The sequence below is a fragment of the Diceros bicornis genome, chromosome 5 (assembly GCF_020826845.1).
Source record: "Diceros bicornis minor isolate mBicDic1 chromosome 5, mDicBic1.mat.cur, whole genome shotgun sequence".
NCBI lineage: Eukaryota > Metazoa > Chordata > Mammalia > Perissodactyla > Rhinocerotidae > Diceros > Diceros bicornis.
The window spans coordinates 42,954,607-42,976,830 of record NC_080744.1 but is presented as its reverse complement, the minus strand read 5'-3'; the positions used below and the strand labels follow the sequence as shown (position 1 = coordinate 42,976,830).

The 22,224-nt window shown below is 38.7% G+C and overlaps 1 pseudogene; it reads left to right on the top strand.

Moving 5' to 3' along the window:
- Positions 1 to 10,309: 10,309 nt before the first annotated feature.
- LOC131405573 (U4/U6.U5 tri-snRNP-associated protein 1-like) lies at positions 10,310 to 12,050 on the top strand (annotated as a pseudogene).
- Positions 12,051 to 22,224: the final 10,174 nt, after the last annotated feature.

Below are 22,224 nucleotides of genomic sequence, written 5' to 3'. Positions count from 1 at the left end.
CTCTACAGCATCCTGGTGTGTTGGGCAATGTAGTCTTTGTTGGGTCATGGATGTTTTACTCACTGTAGATTGAAGGGGAGAGACAAAGGTATACTTTCATGCTGTCATGATGATTGAGGTTTATTCTTAAGCTTCTGTAGATTCTGTAGGTGTCCACAGCTCTCCACCTGTTGCCTATCCTAAAACAATCACTAAGCAACCCGGGTTCTTATACTAGAATCTGAGTGGCACAGAGAGTATAAAAGGCCCACGTTGTCTTCTTGACCCTCTTAACCCAGGTATGACATCCTCCACATGTTTAACAATGTTCTGTCAAATTGTTTTCCAATTGTAGATCTTCTTTCAAGTAATTAATTAGCAATGGTACTAGAATTTTATTTTTATCAATAATGCATATAACATAGAAACTGTCCCTTTATCTGAATGAATTCATTCTAGAAATCCATGTGCTGATCTTTCCTCTCCTTCTCCACAAAAAATACTTGAGTAATTTTTGAGGTGTGTTGGTCACTGGTTGGATTTGCTTAAGCCTAGTCAATTAAATGGTCTTTCTCCATGGAAATTATTTGAATTCTTGACTGTCATCTAAGCTGGACAAAGGCACAACAGCTCCTGGATAGAAATGTCAATTTGAACTTGTTACTGTCTGCCGGTGTTGTCCAATGACTCTGCATTCCTCTGTTCTAATGTCTGTTCCTGCCCTGAATACCTAAAATCAGACACTGTTCTCATGCCCTTAGAACGTTGTATTTGGTAGAGAATCAGCTGCTTTCCCCAGCTTGTTCAGAGCACTGCAATCCTCAGTATAGAACACTGCTTGAGTATTAATTGTTTGTCTTATCAGTGTCCTCCATCCACTGAAAAAAGAGAACACCCTCCCTACCTGGATGTAGAACCTTTTCCTTCTGACTGCCTTACGCAGTTGGGAGTTTTTCCACTGAGTTTTTCTCAGTCCTTCTCCATCGTGAGGAGCAGTGACTAACTCAGGGCTTCAGTTACCTGAGGCTTATTTTTTGCTGTAGAACTGTGTCCTCTATGCTCTACCAAGGGGCAGCAGAATTCTCACTCATCAAATTAATCAAAACATATGCTATTGATAAAGAGCTCTGCTCCTCCAGAATCTTACCAAAGAAATTTCATTCCAGGTAAATTACACTTGGCAAGTAATGTGATTCTGCAAAGTCTTATTTCATTAGTCATTGGAAGTTTCTCTTGACATACACTGTTCTTGTTGAAGAAAATTCTTCCAAACAGACAAACGTTTTGTCCTTGCCAGTCATAGGAATGACATAATAATCCCTCTTTAATCTCAATATAGAGCCACTGAGTCCTTCCTGAACACTTTCATTACCCATTTAGACACTATTGATGGACATATCACTCTTAACCTGGAAGGTCTGCTATTTCAACGAGAGAGAGAGTGGTGAACAGAGTTTTGAATCACTCTTTGGTTGCATGAAGCTCTGGATTCCCTAATACATGAATATTGCTTTAAAATATGCCATATGTCAGTTAATTTCTAAATAAAGTAAGAAAATCTTGGTGATAGAGCACTTTTTACCCATAATTCAGTTACTTAGGAAATTCTGATCTCATGAAATTAATATTGTGATGTTGACCTTGAAATAGTAAGCTTGGGCTTTCTCAGATGATGATTACGACTGCGAAGTCATTTGAAGACAAATGACTTTTTCTAATATTCAATATTATGAATTAATGTTTCTCATACCTCATTTAAAAATGCATTTTGAGTAGCTTTTTCCTTGGACAACCTGCAAATTTGGTTCAGACAATCTGGTTCTTACCACATAACTTATTTTACATCACATTTCAAGGCATACTCAGTGGATAAGTTTCCAACTTTTATTTTCATTCAATACTGAATCAAGATTAGGAGGCATTACTGGCTAACACCTGTCCTCTGTGAACAAGATAATGAGCATTGGCATGAAGATGCAAACCTCTTGCTCATCAAGCTACACTGTAGCATGCTAAGACCTGGCTAAAGCTCATTAATGATTCCTGTACAACCTGTATACCCTATTCCCATTCAAGTCTACATTGTGGCTCACAATGCCTCAAACTGCTAAAGAAAAAAAGTTATAACTCTTTTTATATGTCATGGGTTTTCAGTAGTCCAAAGAAGTTGATGATTTCTCCCCCACAAAGCATGCTGATAGCTAATTTGTACTCTGAACCACAGTGGTTTTTGTCCCACTCTAAAGACATATCTGAAAGTACAAATGTTACTTATTTACCTAACTTACCATCGATAATAGAGCTTTTGCCAGTAACTCATTTTGATTTCTCTCTGAGTATAAATGCTTGCCATTAATTTGCTTCTGATCTTACAAGGCTCTCAGCAATAGGGATCCACATCTTTATTTCCTATACAAGGTGTATGTAAGGGCCTATAGTTTCAGATTTTTCTATGTCTTAGGACAAAATTCAGTAATTTCATGCTAGGAAATATTATTCTTTTTGTCTGGAAAGAATTAAGTGGCCTGCCAGAATCTTGCACTTTAGTGGAAAATGATGCAAAAGCTTTTGAGACTTGATGTAAATTTCTTGACAAATAAGGAACTGTGGGCAAACTGCCAATCCAACAGAACTCAACTCATATTTTTATTTCTTGCCACTTTTTTGGCTGCTTGAACAAAATAATTACTCATTCTCACACCTCAGCACATAAAACTGACATCCTATACTTGCATTAAAGACCCGTTAAAAATTTCTTAATGATGTTCTAACTTGCAGGATTTCATTTTCATTATTATAAAAGTGTCATCAAGTATCCATTTATTTAATTGGCAATAATAATAACAAGGCTTACTTTAACTGCAGCTGTGTGCCTGCATGTATGGATGATATCTCCAAAATGTCTTTACTACCATCTCCTAAGCGAGTGGGAGGCCAGTCTCACTCTTTAGAAAGAGTCCAGAGACCAATCAGATACTTTGTGATAGAGGAAACACGTCACTCCAGGAAAGTTCATGTTCTGCCTTCCTTCTTCCTTGACACTACCCAAGCCACCTTCAGGCAGTTCAGGGATGTAAGTATAATTTTAAAACAAACAAAACAAAACACTTTGTAGTTGCACTTTCACAATCCTCCAGGTACTAGATGATAACTAAGAACAGAACCCAGTTCTATCATGTTCCTGAGCCAAATATTCTATGAAGTCATGAATTTTAATAGAGGGATTTTGAAATTCAAAGTGGGTCATTTTATGTGTACCCAGCTTCATTCAACCTGGAACATTTCTTTGTAAAAGGCATACCCAGGCTTTATTTTAGGTGAAAGAATCACACCATTAATCCCTTAAAAATGTGGATATTCCTTTTGCATTTTCTGCTGAGCAGGTCTGAGGCCCTATTAGGAGTTTTAGATTAGTTTTTGGACATGGTGGTAATAGCATTGCAGAGGTTACGCAAGACTCATTGATTTCTCAGCAGTTCTACTCTTATACAACCAAGAGTCTCTAGGGTTCCTGATGTATGAGACCCATGACTTCCCTGTACCCTCAAACTTGAAAAGTGGTAAAATTAGGAAAGGACATTTATTAGTTGATCATTGCCTTAAGGTCATAGATGTGGCAAAGTCATGGCAACTTCTTCCCCAAATAGGATTGGGAAACAGATGCTCACAAGCAGTCCTTGTATGACCCCCCCATAAATTCTTGATTTCCTGCCCAGAGAGGAGAAAAATACTCTTTCCAGATCCAGACCTCTTAGGATGAAGCCTTTATCAAAGGCCTCTGTCCTCAAATTTTTCAGTGGTTAAAAGAAAGATTTATGTCTTATCTACAATTTCTCCAAACACCATATTCCTAGATTACAGATATTCTGTATAATTCAGTATGTATCCATCTCAAAAACACCTAACCAATATGGAGGTGAAAAGCTATTTTTTAATGACTGAGTTGAATTTCACCTGAGTATTATGTATATATACAATCTGATTATACATGTACACATGTGCACAATCCAACTATATATACACATACACATGTGCAATCTGATTATATACATAAAATCAGATTACACAAAATCAAATCTTATGTATAAATATAACCAAATTTTATGCATAATCAAAGTATATAAAAAATTTTATGTATGATATCAAATTATATATGTATATGAAATCAAATATATGTATATGTAATCAAATCATATATAATCAATTTTATTATTATATAGCTGTATATAATGTTAGCATTTTATATATTTGTAACATTCATTTAACCATCTCATTTTACATTATTCTTAACTCACTTTAATATGAGGACATCACTGACTTCATAAAATAAATTAGGCTTCTAGACTCTTCCTACCATAATAGCCCTCACCCCACAGGTCAGCAAACCAATGTGTAGATTCTGTTAAGGCTAAGTACAGCTATTCCTGTAATATATAAATATTAGGAGAAAATAACCAAAACATGGATCCATTGAACCCACTGCAACATGGACTTGCATCAAGATTCCATTAATTTAATGACATGTATAAGTCTCCTCAGAACAGTGGATCATGGTGATTTTTTGTGTTTCAAGCATTCAGTGTTATAGCAAAGCCAACAACTACTAACCTCAGAATATCTAAGATTTTTCTTTCTCTAAGGGACTATCAGCCAACCTTATAGTAAACACTTGTTGCTGTTTTTCATGGGATTTATCCTCAAAGGGACCCAGCCTCATTTTCAGTCAAGGAGCTCTGGGTCTTTGAGTAGACTTAGGCAAGAATTTGAATTCTTACTGTGGTAGCTCAATTCATATTTGTCTACTAGACCTATACAACATATGTTTACATGGTTATGCCGTCCAAAGTATTTCATCCCTAAGGAGTCTGTGATTCCTTAGCTAATGCTACAGATCCATTCAAATCAAATATCTAATTATTATTCCATTCTGCTGACTTAGAGAAACATATCCACCTTTGCCTTGGGTAAGTCCCAAAAATAAAGTATACTTACTACTCTAGGCTTCCATTGTTACTGTTAAACCAGAGTGTCTTTTCAGTGGTGCAATTTCTGGCTTAATCAGAGAATATTCACACAGATCTCAAGATTGCTGGTATTCCCCTACCGCTGAACACTCTCGGGAAACATGGTTAAGGTATGACTGAATACATTGTACATAATGGGTGAATACCATTTCCATCTTCCTGTCTGTGGACAGGAATGGGGTCCCTTCTCTGTTATCTCTGGCAAATTATAGCATTCGACCTCTAAATACATATGAGTTGACTACAGACTATAATTAACAAACAGAGAAATGGACAGAGATCTCAGGTGTTTTGAGTCAATATAACAAGCAAATAACAAAACTTAGGTGAATATGACCATATTGATGAACTTGGCATGACCAAAGCTTATTTTCTTCTCTCTGGTCAAAATTCTATATCATCCTTTTTCTGCATATACTCAAAGTTTCTTCCATACAACTTATAAAAATCATATAACTCTTCTGATATGTAAGCGATCTCCTCCTGATCAGATCTTCACATTTTCCCCAAGAACATGTTGGGATATAGTTCTTGTTTTGTGTCTGGAGCATTGAGGGTATGTTCTTAGAGGCAACTGTGCTAGGTGAAGTTCTTAAAGTGCTCTAAGCAGAGGAACGCTGATTTCTTTAGATGGGGAGGGGCTGTTTTCCCAAGCAAACAAGAGTTGGGTGATTTGGGAGAAACATGTTTCTCAGTTTCTTCTGTCTAATCAAATATTCTCATGCCAAGTCTCAATATCTCAACCTATTCCAACCAATGCCGAGTAAGATTTGACAAAGTAATTGATCTCTACACTCAGTACAATTAGGTATTGAATCTGAAGCACAACCATGTTTTCCTAGTAGCTACATAAGGTAAGGATTCCTTTGCTGTCTCGAGAGAAGCTTTCTGAGATTCTCTACAGATTCTCTACATTGAACCTTCAGTTCAATGTTCAAGCCTGTGGCCCATTGTTCTTTAATAAGTTCTTCAACACATTCAAAGGCATCCAGTCTATAATCTTCCTACTCACCATTGCTCCACTGCAATCAAGTAGCTATAATAATTTCCCAACTAATTTTCCTATTCTGACATTCCATCACAGATATCCTTCAATAATGTTTTGAGGAACTGTGATGTCTCTGAATACTACAGATTGCCAACGTCCCATTGTTCCTCTGGTAGGAGAATACCTATGCCTCATCAAACCCCAAATCTCAACTGAAGGCTTATTTTCTGGAGGCTATTCTGATAACAAATGTTTTATCAGTAAGAATTTAGGCTGTAAGTAGAAGGCATAATCCGAAAATATTCTGAAGAGAAGTTAGTGAAGGGGCTACCTACAGATCATTCTTAATCAAATAGAAAAAGGATGTTGAGACCTTCAAGGGTCAGCAAGGTAGGGAGAAAAATTATTATTCTTAGTACTACAAGGGCCATAGGAAATTAACGTTATCAAAACTTGGTGAGAGGTGGAGCATGGAGAAAGGACTTTTTCCCCACTCAGACTGTATTGGAACCTGTACCTAATGAATGAAGTGGAAGCAATGAGGAGCGGCAGTCAGGTTGTAAAGACAAGGATTATCTTGCAAACATGTCTATGAGATACTTGCATGGACTAGACATTTGTGGCTCCTTCTCTATTCAGGTTCTCAGGTTTCTCCGCTCAAATGGTGTATCCCATGTATTGTGGTCTTGTTTCTACCTTTGGACCCTGGCTTTAACATAGGAGAGCTGTCTGTTGTGCATTCAGTCACTGGTAGCTCTGCTTACTAGTGAATCATGAACCTGCTTTTGGCACAGTTGTCTATTGCAGCAGGAGAAGAAGAATTAAGGCTCAGCACATCCTGTGTTTGTAATTGGCTGACAAGAATTGGTTATCATTTTTAAAGACTTCTAAGTCAGTTAACAAAAACAACAAACTCCACAATCCTTACTAACATTGCCCCATGCCATTCAAGTGATAGGTTTGCTGCTGTTTCCCCTTCTACTTCTACATCATCCTAATGTACCAAAGAGCTGAATCTAAGTATTAGAATGTTTGGAAGATTGCCAAGAATTATTATAAACTTATTGCTCTAATCAATGGGGCTCCTTTTATTCTATGACTATCAAGTGATTTAGCATCTGTATCCATTCCTGTGTTTCTGCTTTCTAGTACCACTTCTGTACCAATTGCTTTAATGTGGGTAACCCTCAAAATATGTGGACTGAGACAAGTACTTGAATACAAGTATTTTATTTGAGAGTTGATGTCACAGTAGAAGATTGGGGAAGGAGAAAGAAAGTGATGAGGAAAAGCCAATGTAAGAATGTGTTTTTAATGTGACCATTATGATCAATGAGGTGCCCTATCCCAAAAGAATCTTCTGAGACTCATACAGGATACATCCCAGTATAGTTTGACTATTGGAGGCTAAAGCATTGATCCACCAGCTCCTGTCTTTAATTGGTTAAAAGTTCCCTCTTAGGGTGTTAACTATACACTTCTGGGCTACACTTGCTTGGGTACACAGCAAGATTACTTGGCATCAGAAGGCCCAGGGACACAAAGTGGGAAGATGCACGGGATGTACTGGAGGAAATGGGTAGTGTGTTCTCAGGAAGAAATGTCTGAGCTTCCTCAACTGTCTACCACAGGCTGAAATCAAGTGGCCAGAAAGGATATCAGAGGAACTAGCATTATCTACACAGATGGAAAACTGAGCAGACAAGGCTAACAAATGTAAATGTGATGAAGGAGTGTGTCACATCTACTAAAGGTCTAAAAATTTCACACAATTTTCCATACAGGAGATTTTTCTGAGGCCTTTTAAGTGCAACAATATCCTTATATCTATGGATGAATCCTTTAAGGCTGATGTAGTCTAAGTGTGAGATAAGGCCTGTCACATGTGATGCAGAGGCTCTAGTCTATCAAGATGAACAAGTGAAGGAGGTTAACACAAGTTTTACACTTGTTGAGTGTAAACACTAAATTTAATTATTTGGTTCATAGGGTGGTCTCCAGTTTTAAAAAATCAATTCATACAGATCTACTGATAGGGAGAACCAGAAATAATAAAGTTTAAAATTGCCCAATAACCTTTATCTTTCAACATGTTAATTTCTCTGACTGTGTAACCATCGCTGGCAATAACACTTCAGATCTACATTTGATGCCTGTCATGATTTGGGCACAGGCCAAAAGGTCCCAGGATGATGGTCCCTAGCTACAGTAGAGATGGGTAGCTTCAGAAATAAGGTTGCCTTTGATTGGTCAGTAGGGAGCTTTTTGCCTATGACTATGATTAAGTTCAAGTATAAACAAAAATTTTTTCCCATTTCTGTTCCTGGCTTAGTTTTCATTCCCTCCTATATTCTACCCCATAAGCAATGTAGAGGTAATCTTTCTAGCTAGATTAGTCTACTGATCTTTCAACTGAAAATATTTAACCTTTACAATCTACTCACCTAAATAATCTGATTTTTAAAAAATTAAGAAAGAAAAAAAACACACTAAACAACATAGACTAATCTTGCCTCTGTTACCATTCAGATCTGGGGCACCTTTGTTAAACTCCTTTAGCCACCTGTATTACATTCCATCTGTCTTCATGCTACCAATCTACAAAGTAATGTAATTTGAAAAATAATAAAATGGACATACAGTATTTACAACTTCTGAGTTAGTAGAAGACATATTGTTTGATGTCATTCAGTATTTTTCCAGGCATCTCTACCTAAAAAACATGTGGGATGATACTTTCATCAAGCTAGAGGAGAACAATGCTAATTCTGATTTAACTAGACTGTAAAAACCTCTTGACTTTCTCTCACTGGCAAAGAGGACAGATCAGTCCCAGAGTTTCTCATCTAAATATGATATGCCCAGAATTATTCTGGATGCTGTGCTTGAGAAGACTCTTCTCAATAATGACAGGGGAAAAAAGGAAGATCATCCCACCTTATTATTTGTGAGCCAATTTTGACTAATAGAATGTAATATAAAAAAAAAATTTTAATCAATTAAACTTCTTAAAAGTGAAATTGTCAAAAATCATCAACTATAATTTACTATAAATAATCAGGAATAGGACTAAATATTTGTAAGCTAAAGAAAAGCTTCAGGTGACTTAAAATAAAACATTGGCATGTCACAATATAAAAATTTTTTAAATTAAATGTAAAGATTTAATTAAAATCAGAAAATTCCAAATGATATAAAGTAAAAATAAATATTAAATAATGAAACTAAATAACCTAAATGAAAGAACTAAGTGAAATTAACTACATAAAATGAAAGACATGAATGAACTTGATTTAATTCAACTTAAGTAACTTTAACACAACCAAATAAACTACATAAATGAAATTCAACTCAATTAAATGAAATTAAAACGAAAGACTTACCATGCATGGCAGGTGCAAGTGGAGGGAGTCTGCCATCTGGTGTTCCCCAAGCCAGGTCCTTGCACCTGGAGGAGCACATGCTGCGTGCTTCATGGACCACCAGTGAAAAGCAACCCTCCCCACCCTACACCACTCCCAGCCATCCAATCACGACCACACAAGGCAGCATCGAACATGCAACTAGCACTTTTTCTGGTCTTCTCAAGAGCCTTTGGGGCAGCCTCTCAGGCCTGTCAAGGAAGCAGCATCTCCTGATTTCCAGCAACACGACAGGGTCTGTGCAGCAACCCAGAAGTGTTCCCATTCTGCATTGTCTGTAGGGATCGAGTTGAAGTTTCTCCATGGGGTAAAGGAGCTCCTCAGCAAGACAGAGGCTGCAGTGGGAGGTTGGAGCAGCCAGGAACTGGGAACATGAGAAACACAAGTGCAGCGATGGGGAAAGGTGATGGCAAAAGGCCAGAAAGGGGGCCATCCCAGGCCTTGGCTGGCACACCTAGGGAGGAGTGCAGCCAGACAAGGCCCATCCAGCAGCTGTGCTGAACCAGGAGAAGCACTATAGCAGTTATGAGACTGCCACCACAGCCAGTTCCAAACTCAGCCCAGGAGATGCCCTGCCACTCAGCATGGTGGAGACCAATAAACTTGTGCAAAGTTGGGGCTGAAACTTCTGGAAATTGATGCCTTCAACCAGGAGGCAAGCCCCAAGGAGGGGCTGGTTGCAGCCCACTCTTTAACCCCATGACCTTGTGGCAACTGGAGAAACTGGCCTCTGCTGATGAAAGTGCTTGCTGAACCAGAAGCTGCGGAAGAAAAAAAACCCTGTGGGAGGATGATCACCCCCATTGCTGGATGATACTGTATCCTGGACCAAGTAGAGCTGGCAGCTTCAGATGGAGAGGTACTCAGCAGAGAAGAGGGCCAACCTACTGGAGGAGATGGACCAAGAATTTGGTGTTGGCACTGGTGGAGGAAGAGGTTGGTTGGGTAGAGGAAGCATGACCTGCACAGTGCCTGGGGTCACCTTCACAGCCTCCCCATGGAGCATGTCATCAATTCCTTCCAAGAAGGGGAGACTGTGATACTGCCTTGCAAGGACAAAGATGTAGTATAGGAGGAGAACAATGTGCTAGTGACCGTGAACCTGGTTGAAATGGAGCAGGCGCATCGTGGAGCAGCAGAAGAGGAAGCCTGAATATCTGCCCTCTATAGAAGAAGAGAATTTATATGATGTGGCATCGCAAAACCCCTCTGTATCCTGTTCAAATGCACTGAGGAGGAGCTTGAGGGCAAGCAGCCACACTCTTCTCCTTTAGACAAGGGCGAATCTGCCCTTAGCCGTTGGTAATGGGAATTGCAAGAGTCCAGTCAAACTGCAGTTTCAGGCTCATTTCCTAAGCAAGGTAGCATCCTAGCTCACCTCTGAACACCTCATTCCCATTGGGGTGGTTACCTTTAAGAAGAAAAAGGAGAGAGAAAAGAAAATTGGTAAGGTGAGTTAGGAGGTGGTTTTTCAGAGCAATGACTTGGTAGTCCTTAGGAACCAGACTCCAGACAGGGACTTTTGTTCTAGACCGCAAAGCCAGGTGTGCATTGAACAGGAATCCCCAGGTGGAGCAGAAGTAGCAACCAATGCCTCAAGTCCACATTGTTATGACTCTCAAATGCAGAACATGGATATCATAGATGAAAGGGAGTGTGGAGCTCTGCTATTGGGGTCCCCATGGATGCTGGAAGACCTCAAAGCATAGACAGTGCTGCAGAAGCACCTGGGGAAGGATCATCAGCTCAGGCAGATGCAACAGCTATAAGAGCTGCAAGATAGTGACAACAAAGTGGTGGAGAATGTGAAGAAGCTGGAGTTTGGCCAGTGGGTTGACAGGAGAATGAGGTTCCAGAGTGAAAGAATGCCATAATGTGTACCACCACTTCACAATTCTGCCGAAACTTAGGGGGAAAACTCCACTTATGAGGAGACTGGGAGCAGCAAGTGCATCTCATGGACTTTGAACCAAATGAGGAAAATGGAGAACACTCAGCCAAACTCTACTCCGGGTCCAATGGGGAGGAAACATCAGCTGGAGTGCAGGCCACCTGGATGAGCTGAAGCAGCAGCAGAGTGCCCTTGCCTCCTATGCCGTCATCCTGGATGAGGAGCCCATCATGAACAGAGAGCTGGCAATGTGCCTGCTTTTCTGTCAGAACAAAGGACTGCTAGAGACCATGGTGCAGAAGAAGGTGGCCTGGGTGAAGGTGCTCAATGAGCTCCTACCCTCAGCCTTGTACTGCTTCAAGGACGGGACGACCATCGATAACAAGTATGGCCAGCAGGAAGAGTACTGTGGCTTCACTAGGATTTTGAGGAAAAGGGTGGCTATACGTTGCATGTTCACGACCAAGTATGTGGACAAAAGGGACCAGAAGCTCACACCTAAGGAAGTTTTCTAGCAGCTGTCCCGTCACTTCCATGTGAAGGACTCAGGCTAGATGAAGACAGAGAAATGGATGAAGAAGTTGCATGAGGAGGCACTTCTGAAGCTCCAGCAACACATCCATGGGTATGGTTTGCTCCAGGAGAAACAAACGGCGCAGAAGACACCATACATCCTGCTCTGTGGCGGCAGCAACAGCATCAGTACCAGTACCCATCACCAAGTGAACCAAATCTCTCATGTCTGATCACCTCTCTAAATTTAATTAAATGAAGTTCCCTTCTTGTTTTTTCTCCCTGATCATGGTGCACATTCCAGGATTAGAACTGAGAAGAGCGGCAAGCCAACTCAAGTAGGAACTCCAGCTGTGCCACCATCAGACAGGGTAGCTCTACAGCTCACCTTTAGCTGTGTGACCTCAGACATATAAAAGAACCTCTCTGAGGCTCACTTTTGCCATTTTAAAAATCAAAACACCCATTCTTCATGGAATATTTTGCAAAGACCAAATGGTCTTGTTCGTTTACTCAGTAAGTCATTTGCCTGGAGTTCTGAGGTGAGCAAGCCCAGTGGAATTCAAAAACATATGGTTTAGCGTCTAGCAGCTTCCAGGTGAGCTGGCCATCGAGTGACAAAATTATAAAAGAAATTGTTTTCAAATGTACCCAGGATTTGTTTTAATCAGGTATGATAACTCACAGACAAGGAAATGACCATCACAAAGGAAGGAGATTTTATACTCACAGATCCCTAGAAAGAGGAGGCATAGCATAGCATGCCATGAGAAAACAGCAGGGCTGGTCAGGAGGCAGAGGGAGCAAGAGGAAAACATGAGTTAGAGGCTTTATTGTCGTTACCACAGGATAGGGAAGGCAAGGCAGGGCAAACAAGCTTAGCTAGGTTTGGCTAGTTTGAATAACTTCAGAGGGCTTTGGGGTAAAGAGGCTGCCTGTGGTTATACCTAGTCCTGGAGTGATTAGGGCAGAGGAATAGTGGACCAAGTGTGAGATCCCAATAAAGTATATTAAACCCTTACCAGATACATGATCTGCAAGTATTTTCTCCCATTCCATAGATTGCTTTTTCATTTGTTCATTGTGTCTTTTCATGTGCAGAAGCTTTTTAGTTTAATATAATCCTACTTATTTATTTTTGCTTTTGTTGCCTGGGTTTTTGGTGTTGTAGTCAAAATTCATTAGCAAAACCAGTGTCAAGGAGCTTTTCCACTATGTTTTCTCTAGGAACTATGGTTACAGGTCTTATGTTTAAGTCTTTAATCCATTTTGAGTTGATTTTTGTGTATGGTGTAAGATAAGGGTACATTTTCATTCTATGCATGTGGAGACTCACTGATTTATTGAATAAACTATCATTTCCCCAATTTATATTCTTGGTGCCCTTGTGAAAGTTTAGTTGACCGTATATGCATGGTTTATGTCTGGGCTTTCTATTCTGTCCCATTGGTCTCTGTTTCTATAGTTATCCAGTACTGTACTGTTTTGATTACTAGAGCTTTATAATATAATTTGAAATCAGGAAGTTTGATGCCTCCCGATTTGTTATTCTTGCTCAAAACTGCTTGGATAATTAGGGGTCTCTTATGCTTCCATACGAATTTTAGGATTTTTTTTTCTATTTCTGTAAAAAGTGCCATTGGAATTTTAATAGGTATTGCATTGAATCTGTAGCTCACTTTGGGTAGTATGGACATTTTAACAATATTAATTATTCAAATCCATGAACACAGGATATCTTTCCATTTATTTATGTCTTCTTCAATTTCTTTCATTGATGTTTTATAGTTTTCAGTGTATAGATCTTTTACCTCCTTGGTTAAATTTAGTCCTAAGTACTTTATTCTATTTGATGTTATTATAAATGGGATTGTTTTCCTAATTTCTTTTTCAGATAGTTTATTAGTGTATAAAAATGCAACTGATTTTTGTATGTTGATTTTATACCCTGCAACTTTACTGAATTTGGTGATTAGATATAACAGTTTTTTGGTGGAGTCTTTAAGGTTTCCTATATATAAGATCATGTCATCTTCAAACAGAGATAACTTTACTTCTTTCTTTCTGATTTGGATTCCTTTTATTTCTTTTTCTTGTCTAATTTCTCTGGCTAGGACTTACAGTACTGGGTTGATTAGGAGTGATGAGAGTGGACACCCTAGTCTTGTTCCTGATAGGAGGGGAAAAGCTTTCAATCTTTCACCATTGTGTATGATGTTAGCTGTGGGTTTGTCATACAGACTTTATTGTGTTGAAATAAATTCTTTCTATACCTAACTTGTTAAGAATTTTTATCATGAAAGGACGTTGAATTTTGTAAAATGCCTTTTCTGTATCTATTGAGATAATGATACGATTTTTATTGTTCATTTTGTTAATGTAGTTATCACATTTATTGATACATGTATATTGAACCATTCATGCATCCCAGGGATAAATTCCACTTGATCATGGTGTATGATCCTTTTAATGTACTGTTAAATTTGGTTTGCTAGTATTTTGTTCAGGACTTTTGCATCTATGTTCTTCAGGGATATTAGCCTATAATTTTCTTCTCCTGTGGTGTCCTTTTCTGGCTTTGGAATCAGGGTAATGGTAGCCTTGTAAAATAAATTTGGAACTGTTCCCTTCCTTTCAATTTTTTAGAAGAGTTTGAGAAGGACTGGTGTTAATTCTTCTTTAAACGTTTGGTAGAATTGACCAGTGAAGTCATCTGGTCCTAAGCTTTTCTTTGTTGGGAGATTTTCAATTACTGATTCAATCTCCTCACTTGTTATTGGTCTGTTCAGATTTTCTATTTCTTCGCGTTTCACTCTTGGCAGATCGCACCTTTCTAGGACTTGATCCATTTCTTCTAAGTTACCCAATTTGTTGGCATACAGTTGTTCACAGTAGTTGCTTATGATCCTTAGTATTTCTGTTATCAGTTGTAACGTCTCCTCTTCATTTCTGATTTTACTTATTTTAGTTTTCTCTCTTTTTTCTTAGTGTAGCTAAAGGTCTGTCAATGTTGTTTATCTTTTCAAAAAACTGGCTCTTAGTCTCATTGATCTTTTCTTTTGACTTTTTGGTCTCTATTTCATTCATTTCTGCTCCGATGTTTGTTATTTCCTTCCTTCTACTAACTTTGGGCTTAGTTTGGTCTTCTTTGTCTGGTTCCTTGAGGTGTTAAAGTTATGTAGTTTATTTGAGATTTTTATTTTTTACTTAATGTAGGCATTTATCACTATAAACTTCCCTCTCAGCACTGCTTTTTTGTATTGCATAAGTTTTGATAATTTGCACTTCCATTTTCGTTTGTTTCGAGATATTTCTTGATATCCATTTTGATTTCTTCTTTGACACATTGGTTGTTCAGTAGCATGTGGATTAATGTTCACATATTTGTGAATTTTCCAGTTTTCCTTTTGTAATTGATTTCTAGTTTCATATCGTTATGGTCAGAAAAGATGCTAGATATGATTTCAATCTTATTAAATTTGTTAAGACTTTTTTATGGCCTAACATATGATCTATCCTGGAGAATGTTCCATGTGTGCTTGAGAAGAATAGGTATTCTGCTGCTGTTGAATGGAATGTTCTAAAAGTGTCTTTTAGGTCCATTTGGTCTAAAGTATAATTTAAGTTTGTTGTTTCCTTATTGATTTTCTGTCTGGATGATCTATCCACTGTTAAAAGTGGGATATTAAAGTTCCCTACTGTTATTGCATTGTTGTTGATTTCTGTCTTGAGTTCTGTTAATATTTTCTTTATATATTTAGGTGCTCTGATATTGGATACATATATATTTATAATAGTTATGTCCTCTTGATGAATTGACCCCTTTATCATTATATAATGACGTTATTTGTTCCTATTTACAGCTTTTGATTTTATGTCTATTTTTTCTGATATAAGTATAGCCACCGTTGCTCTCTTTGAGTTGCCATTTACTTGGAATATCTTTTTACATCCCTTCACTTTTGGCCTATGTGTGTCTTTAAATCTAAAATGAATCTCTTGTAGACAGCATATAGTTGCATCTTGTTTTTTTCTTACCCATTCAGCCTCTCTATGTTTTTGATTGGAGAAATTTATCCATTTACATTTAAAGTAGTTATTGATAGGTAAGTACATATTATTGCCATTTTCTTTATTTTCAGATTTTTTGATAGTTCTTTGTTCTTTTTGTCCTCTCTTGCTGTCTTCCTTTGTCATTTGATGATTTTTTGGTAATAGTGTTTTGATTCCTCTCTCTTTATCTTTTTTGTGTGTCTACTACAGGTTTTTTCTTTATGATTACCATGAGCTTTACACAAAGCATCTGATAGTTATAACAGTCAATTATGCTGAAAGAAACTTTACTTTGATTGCTTCTAAAACTCTACACTTTTACTCTCCCACCATTTTATGTTATTGATGTCACAATTTGTATCTTTTTATATTGTGCATAGTTGAACAAATTATTGTAGCTATAGTTTTTAATACTTTTTTCTTTTAACGTTGATTCTAGAGTTAAAAGTGGTTTATGTACCACCATTACAGTATTTAGAGTATTCTGAATTTGCCTATATCCTTACCTTGAGAATGAGTTTTATACTGTCATATGTTTCATGTTCCTAATTAGCATCCTTTTATTTAAACTTGAAGAACTCCCTTTAGCATTTCTTGTAGGACAGTTCTAGCAGTGATGAACTCCTTCAGCTTTTGTTTGTCTGGGAAATTCTTTCTCTCTCCTAATTTCTGAAGGACAGCTTTGCCAGGTATTCTTCGTTGGTAGATTTTTTTCTTTCAACCCTTGGAATATATCATCCATCTCTCTGCTGGCCTGCAAGATTTCCGCTGAGAAATCCACTAAAATTGATAGTCTTATGGGGGTTCCCATGTATGCAACAAGTCACATTTCTCTTGCAATTTTCAAAATTCTCTCTGTAGTTGACTTTTGACAATTTGATTATAGTGTGTCTCAGTGGAGACCTCTTTATGTTCGGTCTATTTGGGGTTCTTTAAGCTTCATGGATCTAGATGTTCATTTCCATTACCAGATTTGGGAGGTTTTCTGTCATTATTTCTTTAAATAAACTTTCTGACCCTTTCTCTTCCTCTGCAATTTCTGGGACTTCAATAATAAGTATCGATTCATTTGCTATTGCCCCCAAATCCTGTAAGCTTTCTTCACTCTTTTTATACTTTCTTCTTTTTGGTCGTCTGACTGGATAATTTAAAAGGATCTGGCTTTGGCAGAGAAAGACCTTCACCAGTCAGCCTGGCTAGAGAATCTAGGAGTATCTCAGATCTTTTCTATGGATGTACCCATTCCACTCTCTTGTTCCATCTGGGGGAAAAAGTCTTTGGATTGTAAGCCTTCTCTTGATTCCACAAAGTCAGGCCAGATGCTGAGAGCTCCTTTTTTATTTTCCCTAGGGTAATACCCCGAAACGTTTAAGATTATATGCCTTCTCCCAATCCAGTATTGCTGAGCTAGCTGCTGATATTCAAGTGCTGTCTGCAGGGGCTTGCATACGCTGTCTGTGAAGGCTCATAAGCACCATCTGCAGAGGCTCACACATGTTGCCTGTGGAGGAGTACAAAGTGCTAGCCATGAGGGGAGGAAATGCATGGAGTGCTGGGGTATATGTCCACTATTTGGGAGAGTCCACAGGTGAGGTGTCCTACAGGGTTCACGGATAGAGTTCTTAGTGGAGTCTGCAAGCTGGTTAGTAGGATCTGTGGCCAATTGTTGAGATCCACATGCCAGTTGCTATGATTCTCTGCCTCTTTTTCCTGTACTAGTTACCCCCCAGATTATTCAACCATGCCAATCCCCTCAAAGTTCTAGGTGCGGAAAGACAGAAGTGGCCTTCTTGGGCAGCATCCCCAAGGCTGGAGAAGCCTGGTGCTTACTTCACTCTGACTTTCCCCCATGGAAGAAATTGCAGGGCGAATGGGTGTCTCACAGTAATGAGCTATATACCACTGTGTGGATAAAGTGAAACAGTTCTTCTTACCCTCTTCAATGCATCTATTCTCAGAATTTTTGTTCCAACAGGGTACTGGAACCTCTCAGCTGAACTCCCTGCTTCCCGTATAGGTTTTCTCATCCATGCGTGGTTGTTAAAATCAGTGTTTCTGTGGGGGTATGAGGACTGGAAACTTCTATTCTGCCCTCTTGCTGATATCCAGAGCTTACTTTCTTCTAACATGCAAAGGATATCTGTTTTTGTATGGATGAGGAGTTAAGCTAATAATGTACATATAGAACTCCTTACTATGCCTGACAGAACAATGCTTAATAATTAATGTTGAATTACTTCTAGATAGAGAGGCTTACTTAAAGTATTTTGCTTACAAGTATTAGGAATTTCATTTGCCATTGTACACAAACACATTTGATCTTTCTTCCCCCCACTGATCTTTTTCTAGGCTTTGGATCAAAGTAACTGCATTTGGAAAGTAGAAAGATAGCTATGAACCATCATTCTACTTGCCATCAAGTAAGTATATCACGTGGGGTTCAAAAACCTCTTTCTCCTCCAAATGGCTGGATGATTCCAACTGATAACAGCCAGATCTAACCAGAGTCATATTTGTTTCTTGAGACATTTCAGCAACTGATTCATCTTTCCATGTCACATCTCTCCCAAACAGAAGGGATAATTTCCATAATGGCATGCTCAGCAGTATGGCAACATTGATCTACTGCTGCTACCCTCCTTCATTCCATGTTTCATAGTGCCTCAACCAACCTCACTTTACCTACAGACTTCATCCTCTCTACTCAAATCCTCCTGTTGCATTAGAACCTCTGATCAGGAAAAAAAAAAAAAACAAGAAAAACTTTGAAAGGAGACAAGTGTTCTCCAGCAGCACAAAAGTAAATAGGGTCAGAGCCCTACGAATACTAGGTTGGTCTTCTTAGCTTCAGACCTATACATTACCACTCTGGCTTATGACTGATCACAAAAGAATCTTGCATGAGTTGTGAGAAGTACAAAGAAAACAACTGTTTTAATGCAGTGAAGGCCCTGTAGGAACTCATGCCTATCATCACTGATATGCTGTCGTATCCCTTTGTGGGGCTGCAGTTTTCTCAGATCCATAAGATCTCTTCTATCAGCTTCCAATTACTGGGCCAGGCTCATGTGTAGCTCTGCAGAAAAAGACATCAATTTCTCCTACAGATCACTCATTTCATCATTGTTAGAAGTGGTGACAAAATGATGTGGTTAGTTTATCCTCACCGTCCTCCACTTTACATTTACTTTTTGGTCCCAACTGCCAGACCAACTGACCTGGAGCATCTTCAGGCCTAACACCATTTGCAGATACAACATCCTAGCACAGAATTCTTCAAGAGCTGCCAGAATTGTACAAATTCTAATCCCTATAATTAATAGCTTCATCTATATCACTTACAGAAACTCTATTTCTGTTATGCAATTCTGACTGAGACAAGAGACCACATAAAAACCAAAGCACAAGGGGCCTCACTAGGGTGGGAAGACCCAGGCCCTTTTCAAGACTTGGAGATGAGGCTACTTCAGTCCTAGAGTTGGTCGTTCTTACTACATTCTGCTAGCCTGAGTTGGTTCATATAAAATAGATGTAAAATGAACTTCCTTGCCTCCCCTGAAATTTCATGAGAAGAAAGTCCTAATCTCACCTAGAAGCTTGGAGAGGACTTCTAGGTGTATCCTTCTTGGATGACAATATTCAGGGCCGACCTGTCCACTCTGCTAGGGGCAGAAAGCCATGAGCTTCTAGAGTCTACGTGAATCAGTGGCAGGATAATTCTGCTCCAGCTTGATAAAAGTAACTCCCCATCACCAGCTCAGGTAAAGCTTTCTGGATAAATATCAAACTACATGACTTTTACTAACTCTGATCTGGTACACCTTTGTTATAACTTTATATTATATTTATATTATTTATTTTATATTTTTTGTATTTATATTATTATTTATAATATATGTTATAACTTCTCAAAAGCCAGTGCCTTCTAGACTGGTTGAGTGAAGACAGACGGGATGTAGTGAAGGCAGCTTAAGGAGATTAAACAAGTGGCCCAAGATCTGAGCTAGTAGCAGAACCAAGATACGTATACTTGGGTTGAAGATTTTCCAATCAGAAAATTTACATGAGCACATTGAAAACTTTAAGCACTTTAAGGTAAGAAAACCAATTGATAACAAGGCAAAGGTTACCTCTCCAAATGTTTGTAATATCAAATATAGGAGAAAATGACAGTCGTCTTCTGCATACAGTAGCCCAGCCAAGCAAGGACCGTGAGTGGGGTGTGGGGTGTGATTTGTTGTTGCTGGAACTCAACCACAGAAGTAACTAAAAAGCTTCCTATTGACTAGGCATACTTATTTATAAGGCCAGCTGTTCCAATCCCAAGCTAGGACCCATCATCCTAGGAGATTTTGACCTTTACCACAATTCATGAAGTGGCTTTAATATATATTTGAGTTATTTCTGCTAGGTGAAAAAATGTAGTCAGAGATACTAACAGATTTAAAGACAAAGGTTATTAAGAAACTTAAACTTATTTCTAGTTCTCACTGCCAGTGGACTATTATGAATCGATTTTTATAAATTCTGCGACTACTCTATGAATCAAATAAATAGCATTTTAACTAAATGTTTACATTTAACAAATTAAAACCTCTTGTAACCCACTTCCACATTTATGGTGGCCTAGTCAGCTCAGGTATCCATTTCTACAGATAAGCCTAATGCCCTTTGTCATGTCCCACGTGATTTCAGCTGTGGGGGTCAGTTCATGGAAGCTCACATTCATATCTTGCTGAGAGCACATTACCTCAAGTATCTACTGTGCATTTTCTCTGGGCCATGGAACTTTAAGTAACCCTGTTGGATATCTATACATATAACAGAGTTATAAAATGAACAATTAACACTCTTGAGGAAAACTGTTGACCACTTACTGACAGGAGCCAGTGGATCAATGCTCTAGCCTCCAATAGTCAAACTATGCAGGGAGGTAACCTGTATAAATCTCAGAAGATCCTGAGGGTCAAGCCCCTCAATGCACATATTGATAACCTTAAAAACATTCTTAACATTGGCTATTCCTAACACTTTCTTCTGCTCCCTCAATTATCCATTCTTGCATCATCTCTCAAATAAAATAATTGCATTCAAGTCTCAGGACACATTTTTGAGAATTACCCATACTAAAGCAATTGGTGCCAGAAGTTGTACCAGAAAGCAAACCTTCAGGAATGGATTCAGACACTGGATCACTTTATGGTCAGAGAGTAACAAGGACCTCATTGCCCAGGAAAATGGGTTCATAATAATCCTTGGCAAGTTATAGCATTCCAATACTTAGATCTCTTTTGTGATGGCTGAGGGTGATATAGAGGTAGCATGGGAAACAACAACAAACCTATCACTTGAATGGCATAGAGGCAATTGTAATAAGGATTGTTGAGTTTGCTATTTTTTTTTTTTTTAACTTATAAGTCTTTTAAAAAGAGAAAAATATGCTCTTGTCAGCCAACAACGAACTCTGGGTCTGTTGAGCCACATGGCCTACATAGTTCATCTCCTGCTGCCACAGGGTGACTGGGCCAGAAGCAGGTCTGGGATTCACTAGTAAGCACAGCAGAGCTGCAAAAGAGACTTGACTACACAACAGGCAACTCTTTTATGTTAAAAGCAGGGTCCAAAGACGGAAACAATAGAACCATGAGAAGTAGGATGTGGCATTTAAGCAGACAAACCTGAGACCCTTGAACCTCTGTTTCTCCTGAACCCTCTCCCTATCAGAAGCTGTAAATGTCCTGTCTATGCATGTACCTCATAGATAGGTCCTTTGCAAGATAATACTTGTCCTCAAAAACTGAGTTACCCTCACCTTATCCTCTCCAGCCCATTAACTAGTATCAGGTTTCAACATAGCCTAAGTGAGGAAAGAAGCCCCTCCTTTATGCCTCCAGATCTCAGCAAGATTTGATAACATTACTTTACTCTGGTCCCTACAGTCCTAGGGATAACTTTTTCTGAACTTGCTCACCTGTAGGTATCTCAACATCCTTTTTTGATTCAGTTAACTATGTTGTGTGATAGCCCTTTCCATAAGTTCTCTTCAGAATCTCTTCAGATTCTGCCTTCTATATCCAGCTTAAATCTTACTGATCTAGAGTTTGATACCGGAAATAGCCTCAGCAAATAAGCCTTCAACTGGGATTTGGGGACTGTGTTGCTCGGTTGGATGAGGCGTGGATAGCCTTCTTCCAGGACGACAATGGAACACTAACAATCTGCAGCATTCAGTGGTACCACAGTTCCTTAAAGCATTTACTGACGAGTGTATGTGATGGAATGTCAGTGTAGGAAAATGAGTTAGGAATGATCATAGCCACTTGATTACAATGGAACAATGGTAAGTATGAAGAT